The 18,310-nt window shown below is 41.0% G+C and overlaps 1 long non-coding RNA gene across 1 annotated transcript; it reads right to left on the reverse strand.

Annotated features, from left to right (window-relative positions):
- Window positions 1-10,528: 10,528 nt before the first annotated feature.
- LOC140210692 (uncharacterized) lies at window positions 10,529-12,443 on the reverse strand. The gene is made up of 2 exons (XR_011889272.1): window positions 12,402-12,443; window positions 10,529-11,837 (listed from the first exon to the last, which is right to left on the reverse strand). It is a non-coding gene; the product is annotated as an uncharacterized lncRNA (long non-coding RNA).
- Between the last annotated feature and the right edge of the window lie 5,867 nt (window positions 12,444-18,310).

Consider the following 18,310-nt stretch of genomic DNA (forward strand, 5'->3'; position numbering starts at 1 on the left):
AATACTTAATTTAAAATAAGTAGTACAAAATAACAGAAATAAAAAAGAAGTGAGGTAGTATTCATGCGTTCAATGTCCATTTAGAAATCGGATGGCAGAGGGGAAGAAGCTGTTTCTGAATCACTGAGTGTGTGCCTTCAGGGTTCCGTACTTCCTTCCCCATGGTAACAATATGAAAAGGACATGACCTGGCCAGTGGGGATCTTTAATGATGGACGCTAGCTTCCTAAGGCACTGCTCTTTGAAGATGCCTTGGATACTACGGAGACCCTTCATAAGGACTTAGTAGCCATCTTGATTGAGCATCTGTAGACCTCTGGATTAAAGAATGTTAAGATTTACAACCTTCTGAGTTGTCTCAATATGAAATGGCTGACCTGTTCATGAGTGCATGCCCCAGTGTTCCAGACTCATCAACTTCAGTAATGCCTTGCAGAATCTTACATGTTTCTGTGAGACCAGCATTGTTCTTGTAAACTCTATAGAACAAGAGCCAATCAAACTCAATTTCTATTTATCATCGTAGAAACTAAATTAATGTAACTATGCTGCACTGATTCCAAGGTAAACATCACTTTCCTCAGGGGGAAAGAGCAAACCTACACACAACCTTCTCAACTGCAGCAAGATTTCCTTAATGTTGCATGTGTATTAACTTCCACTGAAGATCAACGTACTCCTTACCTTCTGAGTTGCTCACTGTCCTTCTAAGTTTGTGCATGTTGTGAACCAGCACATTGGTAACTCTTGTAAATGCACACCAATGTTTTACTAACTTGTTTGGCGGTTAAGTTGGCGGTTAAGAACAAAACCTATGCTGCCATTAGTTAATGGATAATAATTAAGTTTTAATTTTGAGATTGTTATAGAAGTGGTTTTGAGGTAAACGTAACAATTTGTATTATGGCCTGAAGTGTTAGGCAAAATATTGTAAAGTTTACTGCCTGAGATATGCATATTAAGGCATCTGTTAGTCTTGCGAGACCATGGATCTGCGCCTGGAAAGTCTTCACTCTCCAGGGCGCAGGCCTGGGCAAGGTTGTATGGAAGACCGGCAGTTGGCCATGCTGCAAGTCTCCCCTCTCCATGACACCGATGTTGTCCAAGAGAAGGGCAAGGACCGATACAGCTTGGCACCAGTGTCGTCGCAGAGCAATGTGTGGTTATGTGCCTTGCTCAAGGACACAACACGCTGCCTCGGCTGGGGCTTGAACTCACGACCTTTAGGTCACTAGTCTAATGCCTTAACCACTTGGCCACGTGCCCAACAGATATGCATAGACAACTGGGCATATTGCAGATAGCTGGCAACATTTGCTTTCTTCTCTGCACAGTCTTTTCCACTCTGACCAAAATTACTTTATATACACCTCATCCAGAACCACTCTGGTAGGACTGGAAACAAGGAATAGAGAGATGATGAAGTAAAGAAATATGGAACATTAAAGGTAAGGACATAATTTTGAAACTCAATGGAAAGTGGAGTTCTACAATATCTACTTTGGGAAAAGATCAAAATTGTATAAACAACCAAAATTGGGAAATCTCTAGTGAGTCATTGCTAATTATCCAATGTATAATGCTTGCATTTGTTATCTTTCTTGTTTACAGTGACATTCCTAACTCTAGAAGCCACTTAGTTTTCTGGATAGAGATCCAGTAGTAAATGGATCACCTTTCCCAAGTGACCATTCATTATTCATTGTGGATATCCAGATCGTAGCTGGGAGGCAACAAAGATAAAAACAGCCGAGGCTCAGATCCCCGGCAAACATCACAAACATAAATGTACCACAGAGTGTTAATCGTGGCCAGACGGACTAATAGTTCAAAGATCAAATTAAATTTATTGTCGAGGAACGTACAGTATATATGTCATCATATTCAGCACTACCCTGAGATTGATATTCTTGAAGGCGTTCACAGTGGAGCAAAGAAATACAATAGAATTAATGAAAAACTACACACAAACCAGGACAGATAAACAAACAATGTGTAAAAGAAGACAAACTGTGAAAATACAAAGAAAATAATAATATTGAGAACATGAGTTGTCGAGTCCTTGAAAGTGAGTCCGTAGGTGGAGGATACAGTTCAGGGTTGAGGTGAGTGAAGTTATCCACACTGGTTCAGGAGCCTGATGGCTGAAGGGTAATAACTGTTCCTGAACCTGGTTGTGTGGGGACCTAAGGCTCTTGACCCTCCTTCCTGATGGCAGCAACAATAACAGCTTCCACTTGCATATAGAATACCCTTAGCAAAATACCTGCAGGATTTTTGGCCATCTGTCATGGAAAAATACTTTGCTGGTATTGCAGCATGATAATTATGTCCCCTTGTTCGATGTTTAAATAATTAATTAATATATATATATATATAAAGAGCAGCAATTATTGTTCTCCTATTTTATTCCATTGTTTGTTAAAGCTGTTCAATGCCCAGGTTAAGATTTCCACCGCAATGCGGCAGATATTTCATTTTAGCAGTTTCTGCAAAAGCAGTGTGTCCCGCTGGTAGAACGCTCTGGTTTTGGCAGAGATAAAAAGCCCTGCTGTTCAATTTAGGAATATTGCATCAGCCAGGCAGAATTAGGAGAAAGTTCTAGAGAGCGCAGGCCAGAGAGAGATTTGTGGTGGGCAGTGGTATGGTTCGGAGCCTTCTTGCCAGGAGCTGTAGAGAGGACAGGAGGGAAGGTGCCTGAGATTGCCGTAGGAAGGAGTGACCCCATTGCACGAAGTGAATGACCCCATTTGTGCAGATGAATGGTTCCAAGGAGGAAGGTTTCATACTACTGAGAGAGAGCCTGTTGACGCTGCCTGGCCTGCTGCGCTCGCCTGCAACTTTTATGTGTGTTGCTTGAAATTCCAGCATCTGCAGATTTCCTCGTGCTTCTGTTTGTTCAAGATAGATTTTGAGTGAAGTTTGAAATGTGGTGTGTGCCTTCACAGAGACCGTGGGTGTGGCGTTTGAGTAAAGTCAATCCAGAATGCACACCAACTTTATGTGCACATTGAACTTGTTTAACCGTAACAGGCCCTTTTATTGTGTTTTTTTTCCCTCTTTTTCCTACTAACTGTTCGAAAAAGCTGAAATTTGTAAATATTGTTTATAATTTTATGTGTTCTACAATCTGTTATTTCTTGCTGACCGACAATTGTGTATGGGCAGTATTTACACAGCATTTGCTCCAATCAAGGTTTTAATTAATCTCAACATCACTATGTTCCCGTTTGGTTGAACCTCAAATCATACTGACCCAAGCCGTACATTGTTTATGAAAGGTGGCCTTCTCACCTCTGAGTCAGGGGCTACAGCTGTATACCATATATCCCAAACACACGTCATCTCCACTCTCTCTAATGTTCTAGGACCTTGGTTAGCATCAGGATCAATAGTTTCTGCTTATCTTACCAGGTTTCAAGTGGGGAAAAGAAATAGAGAAACTGAGGTGAATTAGAGTCAATCAAATGCAAAAAAGTGAATTAACAAGAGGGGAGAAAAATACAGAATTGAAGAGAGGCAAAACAAATATTAAAGTATCAGTATGCAGGAACAACTTACTATTTACAGGAATGAGGGACTGCAGTTTAATTTTCCTCTTCTGGGGTCCAAATTGAATGGCATTATTAAATTAATGTTATTCACTACTATCCAATATTTTAAAATAATCCGATATCCAGCAACAGGATGGATGGTCCGGCATCCTTAGTCCAGAAGTCGGACTGGTGATCTTGAGCGCAAGCGAGGTGTATGGCCAGGATTGGAGTCTGGGGTGTAACTGCCACCAGGATCCCGAGGGTTGGCCTTGGTGTGTGGCTGAAGCTGAGGCTGGGGACCTGAGCACAGTCAGTCAGAGCATGGGTGGGTTTGCAGCAGGGTCAGAGCCTGCAGTGCTCTCGTATTTCCTGCTCCTTTTAAACTTACTGGTTTCACTGGAAATCTATTCTACTATTGCGTAAAAAATTAAAATATGTGTAAAGTATAGGAATAACATATAATTTTCTGAAAAATGTACTTGTCAGTCATGACCAAAGTATGAAATATACTGGATGATCAGAGTTTTGCTATGGTTAATGTACCTACCTTTCTCATTACTTCTGTTTTCATTTTTTTTGTCCACATGGTGGCAACATTGTATGTTTGAAAGGTTACACAAAGCACTGAAACTCGGTGTCTGCTAAGAACATCATCATACTTCCATTTCTCTAGACACTCATAAAGGATTTGGTATGTCCTCCAAATAATATATATATATCTTGCACATCCTACCATATTTCCTGAAATTGTAGAGCTCAAAATATGAATTACTTATGACTCCCATCCATTAGAAACTCAGTTGTAGCCAAGAAGATAAAATTGCTCTAGTTTCCAGATTTAATGCAGGTATTTCTTGATACTGTTTGTGTGTGTGCATGTATGTATGTATATATATGAGAGGCTATTCAATCAAATCCCTGGAATAGGTCCATCTACCAAGTTGAAGAATACTGTGCTGTGTTGTGCAAATAATTAACGTATGTACATATAAGAGCAACAATGATCATAATCCCATTTTATTCCCTTATTTGTTAAAGCTATATATGTCCTTAACACACAGGTCATCTGCACTCTCTCTAATCTACTATCAGATGGCTAATATAGATGCAGGTTAATTGTAATAAAAGATACTACTATTAAGTAACTGTAACCTCAACATTAACCAACATCTCTAATCTTTGAGTCGATCAGCACAGCAGGTCAGCACAACATTGTGGGCCAAAGGGCCTTTACTGTAATGTAATGTTCTATGTTATAAGAAAAAAATGGGTTGATTAATTCTCCGCCTGCCATCCCAGGGGCCACAGTTTTGTGTCGTGTTACTGACTGCCAGCCAAATAGACTCAGAGTTCAAATGAGTTTCTCAGTCTGGATTATCGGCCCTGGCTATGTGCAGAGGAAGGAGGAGCCATTCATTTGTCAGAGTGGGAGGAGCACGTGGAAGGAAGCATTAACCCAGGCTGCATCACTGAAGGAAAACAGATGGTAAAGCTATCAGTGCCATTCCTGATAAGATCCTTGGAATGTCAAATGTCTGGAGGAATGGAGGGCTGATAACAAGTCGAGAGACTGATAATGTTGTGTTATCATTAATTGTCTGAGCATCCCAGGGAAAGCCTTGCAACAGTAATTAGCCTTTTTCTTTTGAATTACAGATCTAGCTAGGACAACTATAATTTATTGCCTCTTAAACTTGCTGGGTCATTTCAGAGAGCAGAGAAGTGTCAGACAGTTTGTTATGAATTCAGCTAAACAGGTAGGCATGACAGATCCCCGTAGGAGGTTAATGAACCCAATCGGTTTCTACAGGCAAACCACAATTATTGATCAAATTGATTAAATTTATATTCCCCAGAGTGAAGGAATGCTCTTAATTTATTAGTCCTGATTGTTGCCAGGTAAGCAGTTAGTAAAGTTAATCATCCAGCAATGAAAGTATTCCAAAAATTAGAAAAGAAAAATTAAGTCCATCATTAATGTTTTATTGATCCTGAAGTAGAATAGATGCATCTCTATATGCCCCATAGAGATAGAAATAATTCAAGTTAATCTCTGATCATTTCAGCTAAATTGCTTGATGTAATTAATGTATGTTGATGGAAATTCAATGTTCAGAGTAAATGTATTATTATATATATATGACCTAAAGTTTCATTTTCTTGCATGTAAGAACAAATAAATACAATAGAATTCCTCTTTTGAGTGCAAAGAAGAGTTTTTACCTAGACTTTTGTGAGCCTGCTGGTTTTGTTTTTGCCCAAAATAAGTATAATATTTTACTTAATTCTGACTGAGGTCGTAAATCCTTTCAAGTGGTTATAAGCATACTGATCAGAAATTGAGAAGGTAAGAAGGAGCTTCAAAAAACTATTATCCCTGCAGAGCCCAAGTATGAGTCTTTTACCCTAACATCTCAGGCAACTGTAACGCCTGTCTATGTTAACCTGATGTGTCCATATTTGATCTGTATCCCTCTACTCCCGTCCTATTCAATAACCTGTCCAAAGGCCTTTCAAACACAATTGTTGTACCTGCTGTGCTCAGCTCCTCTGGCCACATGCTATAATAGTCACAACCCTTTGTATGACAAATGTGCCCCTGAGTCTCATTCAAATTTCTCTCATGTCCTTCTCTTCACCATTTACACCTCGGACTTCAACTACTGCACAGAGTCTTGTCATCTTCAGAAGTTTTCTGATGACTCTGCCAAAGTTGGATGCATCAGCAAGGGAGATGAGGCTGAGTACAGGGCTATGGTCGGAAACCTTGTCACATGGTGTGAGCAGAATTATCTGCAGCTTAATGTGAAAAAGACTAAGGAGCTGGTGGTAGACTTGAGGAGAGCTAAGGCACTGGTGACCCCTGTTTCCATCCAGGGGTTCAGTGTGGACATGGTGGAGGATTACAGATACCTGGGGATACGAATTGACAATAAACTGGACTGGTCAAAGAACACTGAGGCTGTCTACAAGAAGGGTCAGAGCCATCTCTATTTCCCGAGGAGACTGAGGTTCTTTAACATCTGCCGGATGATGCTGTGGATGTCCTACGAGTCTGTGGTGGCCAGTGCTATGATGTTTGCTGTTGTGTGCTGGGGCAGTAGGCTGAGGGTAGCAGACACCAACAGAATCAACAAACTCATTCGTAAGGCCAGTGAAGTTGTGGGGATGGAACTGTACTCTCTCACGGTGGTGTCTGAAAAGAGGATGCTGTCCAAGTTGCATGCCGTCTTGGACAATGTCTCCCATCCACTACATAATGGACTGGTTGGGCACAGTAGTACATTCAGCCAGAGACTCATTCCACTGAGATGTAACACAGAGCGTCATAGGAAGTCATTCCTGCCTGTGGCCATCAAACTTTACAACTCCTCCCTTGGAGGGTCAGACACCCTGAGCCAATAGGCTGGACTGGACCTATTTCCTGGCATAATTTACATATCACTATTTAACTATTTATGGTTTTATTACTATTTGATTATTTATGATGCAACTGTAATGAAAACCAGTTTCCCCTGGGATCAATAAAGTATGACTATGACTATGTCACCTTCAGATTATGCCTTCTAGTTTTACACTTCACCATACTGGGAAAGAGACTGACTGTTTACCCTTTTCTGTGGCCCCTCATATGGATTGCAGTAAGGAGACCCCTCAGCCTCCTATGCTCTAGAGAGAATAAATCCATTCTATCCAATCTCTCCTTGTTGCTAAATCCCTACATTCCAGCAATGTCCTGGTGAATATCTCCTGCACTGTACCTAATGTTACCACATCCTTGCTGGACCACGCACGATACTGCAAATGTGGCCTAAGCAATGTGGCAACACAGCGGCAACATGATGTCCCAGCTCTCTTACTCAATGCCCCAGCCTAGGAAAGCAAGCTTGCCACATGTCTTCATCATTATCCTATCCACCTGGGTTGCAATCTTAAAGGAATAATCAACCTGCACTTTATGGCCACTCTACACATCAACACTCCCAAGGTCCCTGCCATTTCTTGTAAATGTCCTGTCAGTAGTAGATATCACAAATTGCATTATCTCACACTAAATTCCATCTTCAACTGTTCCAGCAACACACATCAAAGTTGCTGGTGAACGCAGCAGGCCTGGCAGCATCTCTAGGAAGAGGTACAGTCGACGTTTCAGGCCGAGCCCCTTCGTCAGGACTAACTGAAGGAAGAGTTAGTAAGAGATTTGAAAGTGGGAGGGGGAGGGGGAGATCCAAAATGATAGGAGAAGACAGGAGGGGGAGGGATGGAGCCAAGATCTGGACAGGTGATTGGCAAAAGGGATATGAGAGGATCATGGGACAGGAAGTCCGGGGAGAAAGACAGGGGAGGGGGGGAACCCATAGGATGGGCAAGGGGTATAGTCAGAGGGACAGAGGGAGAAAAAGGAGAGTGAGAGAAAGAATGTGTGTATAAAAATAAATAATGGATGGGGTACAAGGGGGAGGTGGGGCATTAGCGGAAGTTAGAGAAGTCGATGTTCATGCCATCAGGTTGGAGGCTACCCAGATGGAATATAAGGTGTTGTTCCTCCAACCTGAGTGTGGCCTCATCTTTACAGTAGAGGAGGCCGTGGATAGACATATCAGAATGGGAATGGGACGTGGAATTAAAATGTGTGGCCACTGGGAGATCCTGCTTTCTCTGGCGGACAGAGCGTAGGTGTTCAGCAAAGTGGTCTCCCAGTCTGCGTCGGGTCTCGCCAATATATAGAAGGCCACATCAGGAGCACCGGACGCAGTATATCACCCCAGCTGACTCACAGGTGAAGTGTCGCCTCACCTGGAAGGACTGTCTGGAGCCCTGAATGGTGGTAAGGGAGGAAGTGTAAGGGCATGTATAGCACTTGTAAGCAGGATCTCCCAGTGGCCACACATTTTATTTCCACGTCCCATTCCCATTCTGATATGTCTATCCACGGCCTCCTCTACTGTAAAGATGAAGCCACACTCAGGTTGGAGGAACAACACCTTATATTCCATCTGGGTAGCCTCCAACCTGATGGCATGAACATCGACTTCTCTAACTTCTGCTAATGCCCCACCTCCCCTTCGTACCCCATCCATTATTTATTTTTATACACACATTCTTTCTCTCACTCTCCTTTTTCTCCCTCTGTCCCTTTGACTATACCCCTTGCCCATCCTCTGGATTCCCCCCCCCCCACTTGTCTTTCTCCCCGGACCTCCTGTCCCATGATCCTCTCATATCCCCTTTGCCAATCACCTGTCCAGCTCTTGGCTCCATCCCTCCCCCTCCTGTCTTCTCCTATCATGTTGGATCTCCCCCTCCCCCTCCCACTTTCAAATCTCTTACTAACTCTTCCTTCAGTTAGTCCTGACGAAGGGTCTCGGCCCGAAATGTCGACTGTACCTCTTCCTAGAGATGCTGCCTGGCCTGCTGCATTCACCAGCAACCTTGATGTGTGCTGCTTGAATTCCCAGCATCTGCAGAATTCCTGTTGTTTGCGTTCAACTGTTCCACCCAACTTTCCAGCCATTGTAAATCCCTCTGTAGCCTTAGACACCCTTCTTTGCTATCTATGCCTCTCGCAATTTTCATATTGTCTACAAACTTACTGATCATGTTCGTTTATATATGACTACTGTTCACTAATCCCTACAGTACATAACTAGTTACAGAATTCCAGTCAGAAAAAGGCACTTTGATTACTCCCTCTGCTTCTGATACCAAGCCAATTTTTGATCCAACTTGGCAATACAACTCAGATTTCATGTGCTTTAATCTTCTGAGCTAGTCCATCATATGGGACCTTGTCAAACACCTTGCTAAAGATGGTATACCACATCTACTGCCCTGCTGTCTGCTCTCTGCTCTCCTGTCATCAATTCTCTTCCTTATCTCCTCAAAAACTCATTCAGATTTGAGAAACAAGATTTTCCCTCCCCAAACCCTTTTCTGAATGAAGTTAATCTTCATTCTGCATTCTGTTATTGTTTTACCTTGTACAACTGTAGTGCTCTATGTAATATCTGCGTTTACACTAACAAGATTTTCACTTTACCTTGGTACATTTGACAATAATAAACCAATTCCAATTCCAATCTGCTTTTCAAAGTGAACAAAATCCCTCGGATTTTTTCCTGATAATTTCACTGGCCTGTAGTTTCCTGGTTTATGCCTACTGCCCTTTTTGAATAAGGGAAAAAAATTGTGTGCTACAAACAAGAAGAAAAAAATGAAATTTGAATAACACTCTACATCCAAATGTGATAAGTACTTTGGGATCAAATGAATTACAAGTAAAAGCGATCACTAGATACAGAGATATTAAATTGGAATTAGCTTATTATTGTCACAAGTACTGAAGTACAGTGAAAATCTAATCTTGCATACCGTTTATACAGATCGTGACATGCTTGTGTATATGTCTGTATGCAAATCCATACAGTTGGGGTTCGAGAATATGTTGATCCAGAAGTTAGTTTTCATTTTAATTTTAAATACAGGTCCTAAATACTTAGTACAATTAGTTGATGAGTAGTTTTAATTACTTCAATGGAATTAAGTTTATTGTCATTTAACTACATACAATTATATAATGTATATAGAAATGAGCCAATGTTTCTTCCAAAGATAGGACTTTCAAAGGCAGAGCATAACAGGTGCTAACAGGCAGCACATACAGTATTACCACTGGAAGTTGTACAGTTAGTCAAAGCAATTTTAATTAAGTTATCACAAATTGGTTGTTCAGTGCTACACGCATGCTGACCGTGACTTCGGAATTGTTTTTCTATGTGAGGCAAACTCCAGCCATTTTGGTGAAACTAGAAGGTTAAATGGAGTGAGGTAAAGCTGTTGAAGGTGAGGGGTGGAATGTATCTTCTTCTTAAGAGAAACAAGTCACAATAAATGGTTTCTTATAGCAAGGCTGACCCAACCCATGTTAGTTCCTATTTATGATTTCACATTTGGAAACCATTTAGTTCATTGGAAACATCTGAAGACCAATCTCTTGATAAAGTATTTTATTGGTAGGGAAGAACATTCATGAAAGTCATCAATATAAGATAATCTACCAGAAAATAGAACAAAGATTTCAGAGTTTTATCTAAAACACAGTGACAATATGGAACTCACTGCCTCAGAAAGTGGTTAGAGAGAATAGTACTGATACATTTGTAGAGAAGCTGAAAAAGCATAGAAGAAAGAAAATAACAGAAGGTAGCACTGGCATTGGCTGAGATTAAGTGGGGAAAGCAGGAGTGGAACATAAGTGCCAACAAGGACAATTAATATTCTGTGTAATCCGATGTAAAAATGAATTGAGAGAGGTTACAAGAGGTTATTTGGTTTAGAAATATAGGATAAAAGTATCACTAAATCCAGAGCTCATTGCCTATCCTTTCTTAGCCTTGAGAAGCTGGTGGTGAGCTGTCTTCTTGAATTCCAGTGGATCTAATCAAGATGCACTAACAGTGCTGTTGGAGTTCCAGGTTTCCTACAATGAATAAGAACATAAGAAATTGGGGCAGGATTAGGCCATTTGACCCATTGAGTCTGCTCCGCCATTTGATCATGGCTGATCCATTTCCTTCTCAACTCCATTCTCCTGCCATCTACCCGTAAATTTTCATGTCCTGATTTATCAAGAATCTATCAACCTCCACCTTAAATACAGTCAATGACCTGGCCTCCATAGCTGCCTGTGGCAATGAATTTAACAATGCCTCTGTCTAAAAAAAAATTCCTCCTCATCTCTGTTCTAAATGGACTAGATTATGAAGACATGCAGTCCTCTTTTATTGTCATTTAGTAATGCATGCATTAAGAAATGATACAATATTTCCTCCGGTGTGATATCACAAAACACAGGACAGACCAAGACTGAAAAAAACTAACAAAACCAGATAATTATAACATGTAGTTACAACAGTGCAACAATACCATAACTTGATGAAGAAGTCCATGAGCACAGTAAAGTTCAAAGTCTCTCAAATGTCCCACATCTCACGCAGATGGAGAGAAGGAAGAAAAACTCTCCCTGCCATACCCGACCACGGTCCGACTCTGAATCATCCGAAAACCTCCAGCTCTGATCAGCTCTCCGACACCGAGTACTGAGCGCCATCACTATCTGAACGATTCAATCTCCTTCTTGGTCGCCAACAGCAGGCAAAGCCGGGGATTTTGAGGCCTACCCTCCAAAAGATTCCTGACTGCACAGTAATGACAGCAGCGAACGAGCATTTCAGAAATTTTTCCAGATGTTCCTTTGTGCTTTCATGTCTTTCTTCATCAAATCAGAATTGTCCACGGCCCCTATTTAACAGATACAATATCATTTTTCATCGGAGGGCTACGCATGCGCAGCGCGCTGCTTCTCTTCTCCTCCCACCAATAGATGTCATTCTATTCTGAGTTTGTGCCCTTTGGTCCTAGACTCCCCCACTTATGCTCTTATGGTCCTATAGGAAACATACCCTCCACATCCACTCTGTGTAGCCTTTCAACATTGAATATGTTTCAATGAGATCCCCCTCCCCCCATTCTTCTAAATTCCAATGAGGACAGGCCCAATAGCCAGTGATGTTTTTAAGTCAGGTGGTGTGTGGCTTGAGATGAAAAGAGTTTGTACTGTTCACAGCTACCTGCTCTCCTTGTTTTTCATGAGAGTACAGAGATTTTTTTTTGCATGATTGATCTGAAATCCCTGAAGTAATCATTTTAGGAACTATACTCACTAAAGCTGTGGAGCAAAAAAAAACTGTAACTGCCACATAATTTAAAGTGGTCAAAATTCTTCTTTGGAAAGACCTTGTGCCATATGCAATTTATGTTATGAAACTTAAATAATGCAAAGAAACTTTAAGAGTTCACTGTTACCTTGAAAATAAATTTGTTTCCACAGTATACTCGAACCTTTAGAGAGAGCAAAACACTTGTTTATTTTATAAAACTGTGGCGTTATTTGATATAAATCAAAATAAATAAAGGGTATTGAAGAGGGCTTAGGACGGACATTTCGTTATTATTCATTTTCTTCCTCGTTTTCCTGCTGGTCTCCTCCCCACTTTCTGAAAGACTGAGATTTTAACAGATTTCCATTGGTTGTCCTGCAGAACCTTATCTTTTGATTCTCACGATAGTTGAGCACAGGCAGTAAAACAAAATAGAGAACCCTAGCTGAGCAAAAACCTCTTGGCATCCATGAATTCCTGAAACATTCTTCCAAAATGAACAATTCTGGACAGTGATCAAACTCACCAAATGTGTTCTTCTTAAAATGAAGGCCAACTGTGCTAAGTTCCTCTTGTGTTTCTCAGCTAATCATTGTCATTATATAATACTATACATCTGGGAGCTGAATCTTAATAAAATGCAATAATATGGATTAACTTCTAACTTTTTATTAATTTTTGCTGGTAAGAATTGTTTAATATTAACTGATAATTGACAGATTTAATACTATTTTGTAGCCTGATGGTTGAAATGTTAACCAGCCTATCAATTTAAATGCTGCTGTTCATCCAATCTCTTTGGGGAAATGGTCAAAATAGATCCTCATCTCAATTAGAGACAAATTATTATTGTTATTGGAAATTTCCCTAGATTGGCAGATGCTTGGCTCCTCTACAGGTTATTGCAAGGCCCAAAAACAACAGGACATAGCTGTGGTTCTTTCCTGTGATTTTTAAAAAGATTTTATATAAAGTGTAATATCCTGTTTCAGATGTCTGCTGTGTGATGTCTAGAGCAGGACACAACTTCTAACAAACATCAATAGAGTAACTTTTTCACTGATGTTTCAGTTGATCAAAAATATTAAATGGAAATTTTGAATATGATAGGATGACTAATTTGAGTTCATGTGAAGCCCTTAAAAATACTCTACAAACAACAGTCAGCACAGAACAAAACCCGACAATTGTTCTTTAGCTCAACCCACATGACCCTATTCAGAGTTTCAAAGTCTATTTATTATCAAGGAATGTATACGTTATGCAACTCTGAAATTTGTTTGCTTACAGGTAGCCAAAAGGAAGAAATCTGAAAGAAGCAAATTTAACAAAAAATTACCAACACACAACATTCAAAAAAAAGGGAAAAAAACAACAAATCATGCAAACAATAGATGCGAGCAACATTCCGAACCAAATTGAGTCCTTAGATCCAAACCCCAGAGCAGCCTGGAGTAGGCCCAAAGCCTCAGTATTAGTTAATCATATTAGCAGGCACGGAGCTCAGCAGCCAAAGCAGCCTTTTTAGCCTCAGTGCCACGGAGAGAGGAGTGAACACCGCGGAGAGCAAGCAAAATCCTAAAGCTCTGTCTTTCCAATCTATTTGATTCAGCATTAAAATTGTCCAAACAACACATAATTCCTCACATTAAGACTCAGGCACCGCAGCAGCGAAAGGCTCCGGGCCTAGACAATGCTACCCAGCGACTCACTCCAGGCCCAGATTTCGCTACCCAGCCCGAAGCTGCTCTAAAACTCTTCAAGTTGGCTCAGTGCCTGGAGCGATCCAACCTCGCACCTGGGCCAGTTGTATGGGCATCAGAACCCCTCTGCCTCAACTTCTCCTCTCCGAAAGTTTCACTCCTTCTGCATTGATTCTGCACTGCACTAACAAAGGTCATCCGCCAAACTTGCTTCACCTTCGCTCACTTTTTCATTGTTTACAGTGATAATTTACCATAATTTACCTCAATTAAGGTATTACTAGTAATGTTTTTAGTCAAATTTCTTGCTTTTTGAACTACCAGTAAGCTGTCACATGTGTCGGGTAGCACCATCTTCAACTAGAACTGATGATTCTTTAAGCATTGGCCTTTGAAGGAGGCATGGAGAGACCAAATTATTGAACAAGTCATCACAGCTCAAATCTGCAGTGCTGTGGGAATAAAGCTCGGATGAATATTTTGAAGAATTAATGAGGACAACTTCAAGAAGCTGATCAATACACTGTTGTAGAGAAATAATTAAACTGAAGTCTGAGTGGATCATAACAAAAATACAAGTATGTTTTAGAGCTAAACTGGGCTTGTTCTCAAAAATAGTTACAACTTTCCTTATTGATAGTGCGTTCTGCGCTGATTTCCAAGCTCTCTGAATTACCTGTATCCAGTTTCAGATTCAGATTTATTTAGTTATCACATATACATCGAAACATACAGTGAGGTGCCTCATTTATGTTAACAACCAATACAACCCAAGTGTGTGCTAGGGACCACCCATAAGTGTCACCATACGTTCCAGCACCAACATAGCATTGCCACAGCGTCTGGCACAACAACAGCAGCAAAATAAGCCCTTTCCTCCCTCCCATCCTCCCACCCACCCACTCACACACATAGACCGTCCTCAAGCCCAAGACATAGTTAGATATGGCCCTTGTGGCTACGGGGGTCAGGGGGTATGGAGGGAAGGCTGGGGCGGGGTTCTGAGTTGGATGATCAGCCATGATCATAATAAATGGCGGTGCAGGCTCGAAGGGCCGAATGGCCTACTCCTGCACCTATTTTCTATGTTTCTATGTTTCTATACCAGCTGAAAAGAAAACACTAGAGCTTTAGTTCACCTGATGTCTGATGGCTCCATCCAATTGTTTAAGTGGAAGAGATCCATTATGATTTCCCAAATTATCTACCATCATATCAATCTCCTAAACTGCAGTGGTTCTGCAGAGCAGTGTCCTAGGCTTAACCATTATTTGCTGCTTCATTAATTTGCTGTTGTATTTATTTGATCAGAATTATCAATGTTCAGTGATGATTGAACAATATCTAAACCCCAGCTTGACAAACATTTCAAAACTGTGCCCAACAAGATCTTAGCAACATTCAGAGGGGCTGATAAGATGCAAACAACATTTGTGCTGCAGAAATTATCACTCAGTGACCATTTTTAACATGTAGCAGTCTAAACAGCTTATAATGCATAATGAACACTATTACCATCTTTGAATTTGCCACACCAAAACCCTAGGTGCCAATGTTGATCAGAAAAATAACTGGTGTTAAGTAAGAACATAAATAAATTTCCTACAAGAGTAATTCAGAACCAGGGGTATTCTGTGATGAATGTCTTGCCAGAGCCTATCCTCCATCTACAAGGGCAAACAAGGAATGTGTTGGGCAACTCTCTGCTTGCCTGGATACACACAATTCCAGTGACACCGAAGAATCTAAACACCATTCTGATCAAAGCAGCAAACACCTATCATCCAAAACATTTATTTCTCTACAAACCTGGGGCACCAGATCTATAATATACACTATGCAACGTGCTATAAAGATAAGAATATTATAAAGGAAATGCCATCCCAACATCCACACTTACAAACCTCCTCAAAAATCTTGTTTCAGCAAGATCATACAGCCTTCTTTTGCAGAAGATTTCCGATACTCACCATGTTCTGAAGAAATTTCCCCTCACTTCAGAACTAACCAGCCCACTCCTTATTCTGAAATTCTGTCCGTTGGTCCGGGATTTTTCAGACAGGGAAAACAACCTGCCTACATCTAGCCTGTTGGGATCTTTGTAAATTTTGTTAACACTCCTCATTCTTCAGACTTGAGAGATTACAGTTCCAGTTGACTCAATCTCCATTGAAATGGCAAAGCTGCCATGCCTGGACTCCTTGCACTTTAGATTAGATTAGATTATGAGAACACTCAGTCCTCATTTATTGTCATTTAGAAATGCATGCATTAAGAAATGATACAATGTTCCTCCAGAGTGATATCACATAAAACAGGGCAAACCAAAGACTAACACTGACAAGACCACATAATTATAACATATAGTTACAGCAGTGCAAAACAATACCATAATTTTATAAAGAGCAGACCATGGGAACAGTAAAAAAAAGTCTCAAAGTTCCGATTGACTCCTGATAGTCCCGATAGCAGGCGGCAGAAGGGAGAAACTCTCTCTGCCATAAACCTCCAGGCACCGACAACTGTCGATGCATTGGAAGCTCACGACCACAGCCAACACTGAGTCTGTCTGAAAACTTTGAGCCTCCGACCAGACCATCTCTGCCGAGCGCTTCGACTCAGCCCCGGCCGCCGAGCAACAAGCAAAGCCGAGGACTCGGGGCCTTCCCCTCCGGAGATTCAGGATCACACAGTAACAGCGGTAGTGAAAAGGGCATTTCAGAAGTTTCTCCAGATGTTCCTCTGTTCTCTCACATCTGTCTCCATTAAATCAGGATTGTGCACGGCACCCTACTTGACAGATAACAGATATCGTTCACCGGAGTGGCTGTGCAAGCTGCGTCACGCCGCCATCTTCTCCTCCTCCGTTTTCATAGAAACATAGAAAACCTACAGCCCAATACAGGCCCTTCAGCCCACAAAGTTGTGCCGAACATGTCCCTACCTTAGAAATTACTAGGTTTATCTTTAGCCCTCTATTTTTCTAAGCTCCATGTACCTATCCAGATGTCTCTTAAAAGACCCTATCATGTCGCCTCCACCATGTTGCCAGCAGCCCATTCCACACACCCACCACTCTCTGAGTAAAAAACTTACCCCTGACATTTCCTCTGTACTTACTCCCCAGCAACTTAAACCTATGTCCTCTTGTAGCAACCATTTCAGCCTTGGGAAAAAGCCTCTGACTATCCACACGATCAATGCCTCTCATCATCTCATACACCTCCATCAGGTCACCTCTCACCCTCCATTGCTCCAAGGAGAAAAGGCTGAGTTCACTCAACCTATTCTCATAAGGCATGCTCCCCAATCCAGGCAACATCCTTGTAAATCTCCTCTTCACCCTTTCTATGGCTTCCACATCTTTCCTGTATTGACAATTACTAAAGTAGGGAGGTCAAAATCATGAACAGCACTCCAGTTGAAGTCTCCTGAAGCCCTATAGAATACAATAAGACTTTCTTACCCTTGTACTAATACCATGTCATATTAAAGGCTAACATATAATCTGCCTTCTTACACATGTACCTTCAGTAACTTGTATACCAGCACTTCCAAATCTCTGACCATTTCTCACGATTAAAATATGTTCTGTTTTTCTTTGTTATGTGCCAAGGGTGATGACCTCATATTTTTCCACATTATGTCCAATCTGCATATTCCCATTCCTTTGCTTATATCTCTTCAGTGCCTCTTTATATCCTTTGTACTGGCAATTCAAAGGTTCAAAGGTTAATTTATTATCAAAGTATGTATACAATATACAACTCTGAGACTCATGGCTATCTGGAGACTTTTATACTGCAGTGTTGTATACTGCATACATACTTTCATAATAAATAAACCTTTGTACAATTTCATCAAGTTTAGAATCATTGATAAGCCTGAAAATATGATATTTGGTTCTCTTAGCCAAATTATCGATATATATGTTTTAAAGCTAGTGCCTAACTGTACACAACTAGTCAAAGCCTCCAACCTGAAAACTCTCCCCTTTGTTTTGGGACCAAACTGAGGAAGATAACAGAGCAGTTTAAGCAATGGTCAGTGTAGCAGTCGCCAATAACTAAAATGGCACTGTGTTGCTCAGATGATAATACAGATGAACAGCTGCAAGTGCTTGGAATGGGATTGCCGTCCCTCTCAAACAACTCAGTAAGGACTTAGTTTGGGGCCAGTTTTGGATGCAAAATTCATGTGGCCTTGGCAGTGAAGTCCACACCTCATGCATGAATAAACTTAAAAAGAACTTCTCAAAAGACTAAATCTAAACTTCAGCCAAGAGGAAACAGGAAATGTCTGTGTAACTATTAATCTAAGACAAATAACCTCTCCACTTAGAATAAAATTT

This window comes from Mobula birostris, chromosome 15, assembly GCF_030028105.1.
Source record: "Mobula birostris isolate sMobBir1 chromosome 15, sMobBir1.hap1, whole genome shotgun sequence".
Taxonomy (NCBI): domain Eukaryota; kingdom Metazoa; phylum Chordata; class Chondrichthyes; order Myliobatiformes; family Myliobatidae; genus Mobula; species Mobula birostris.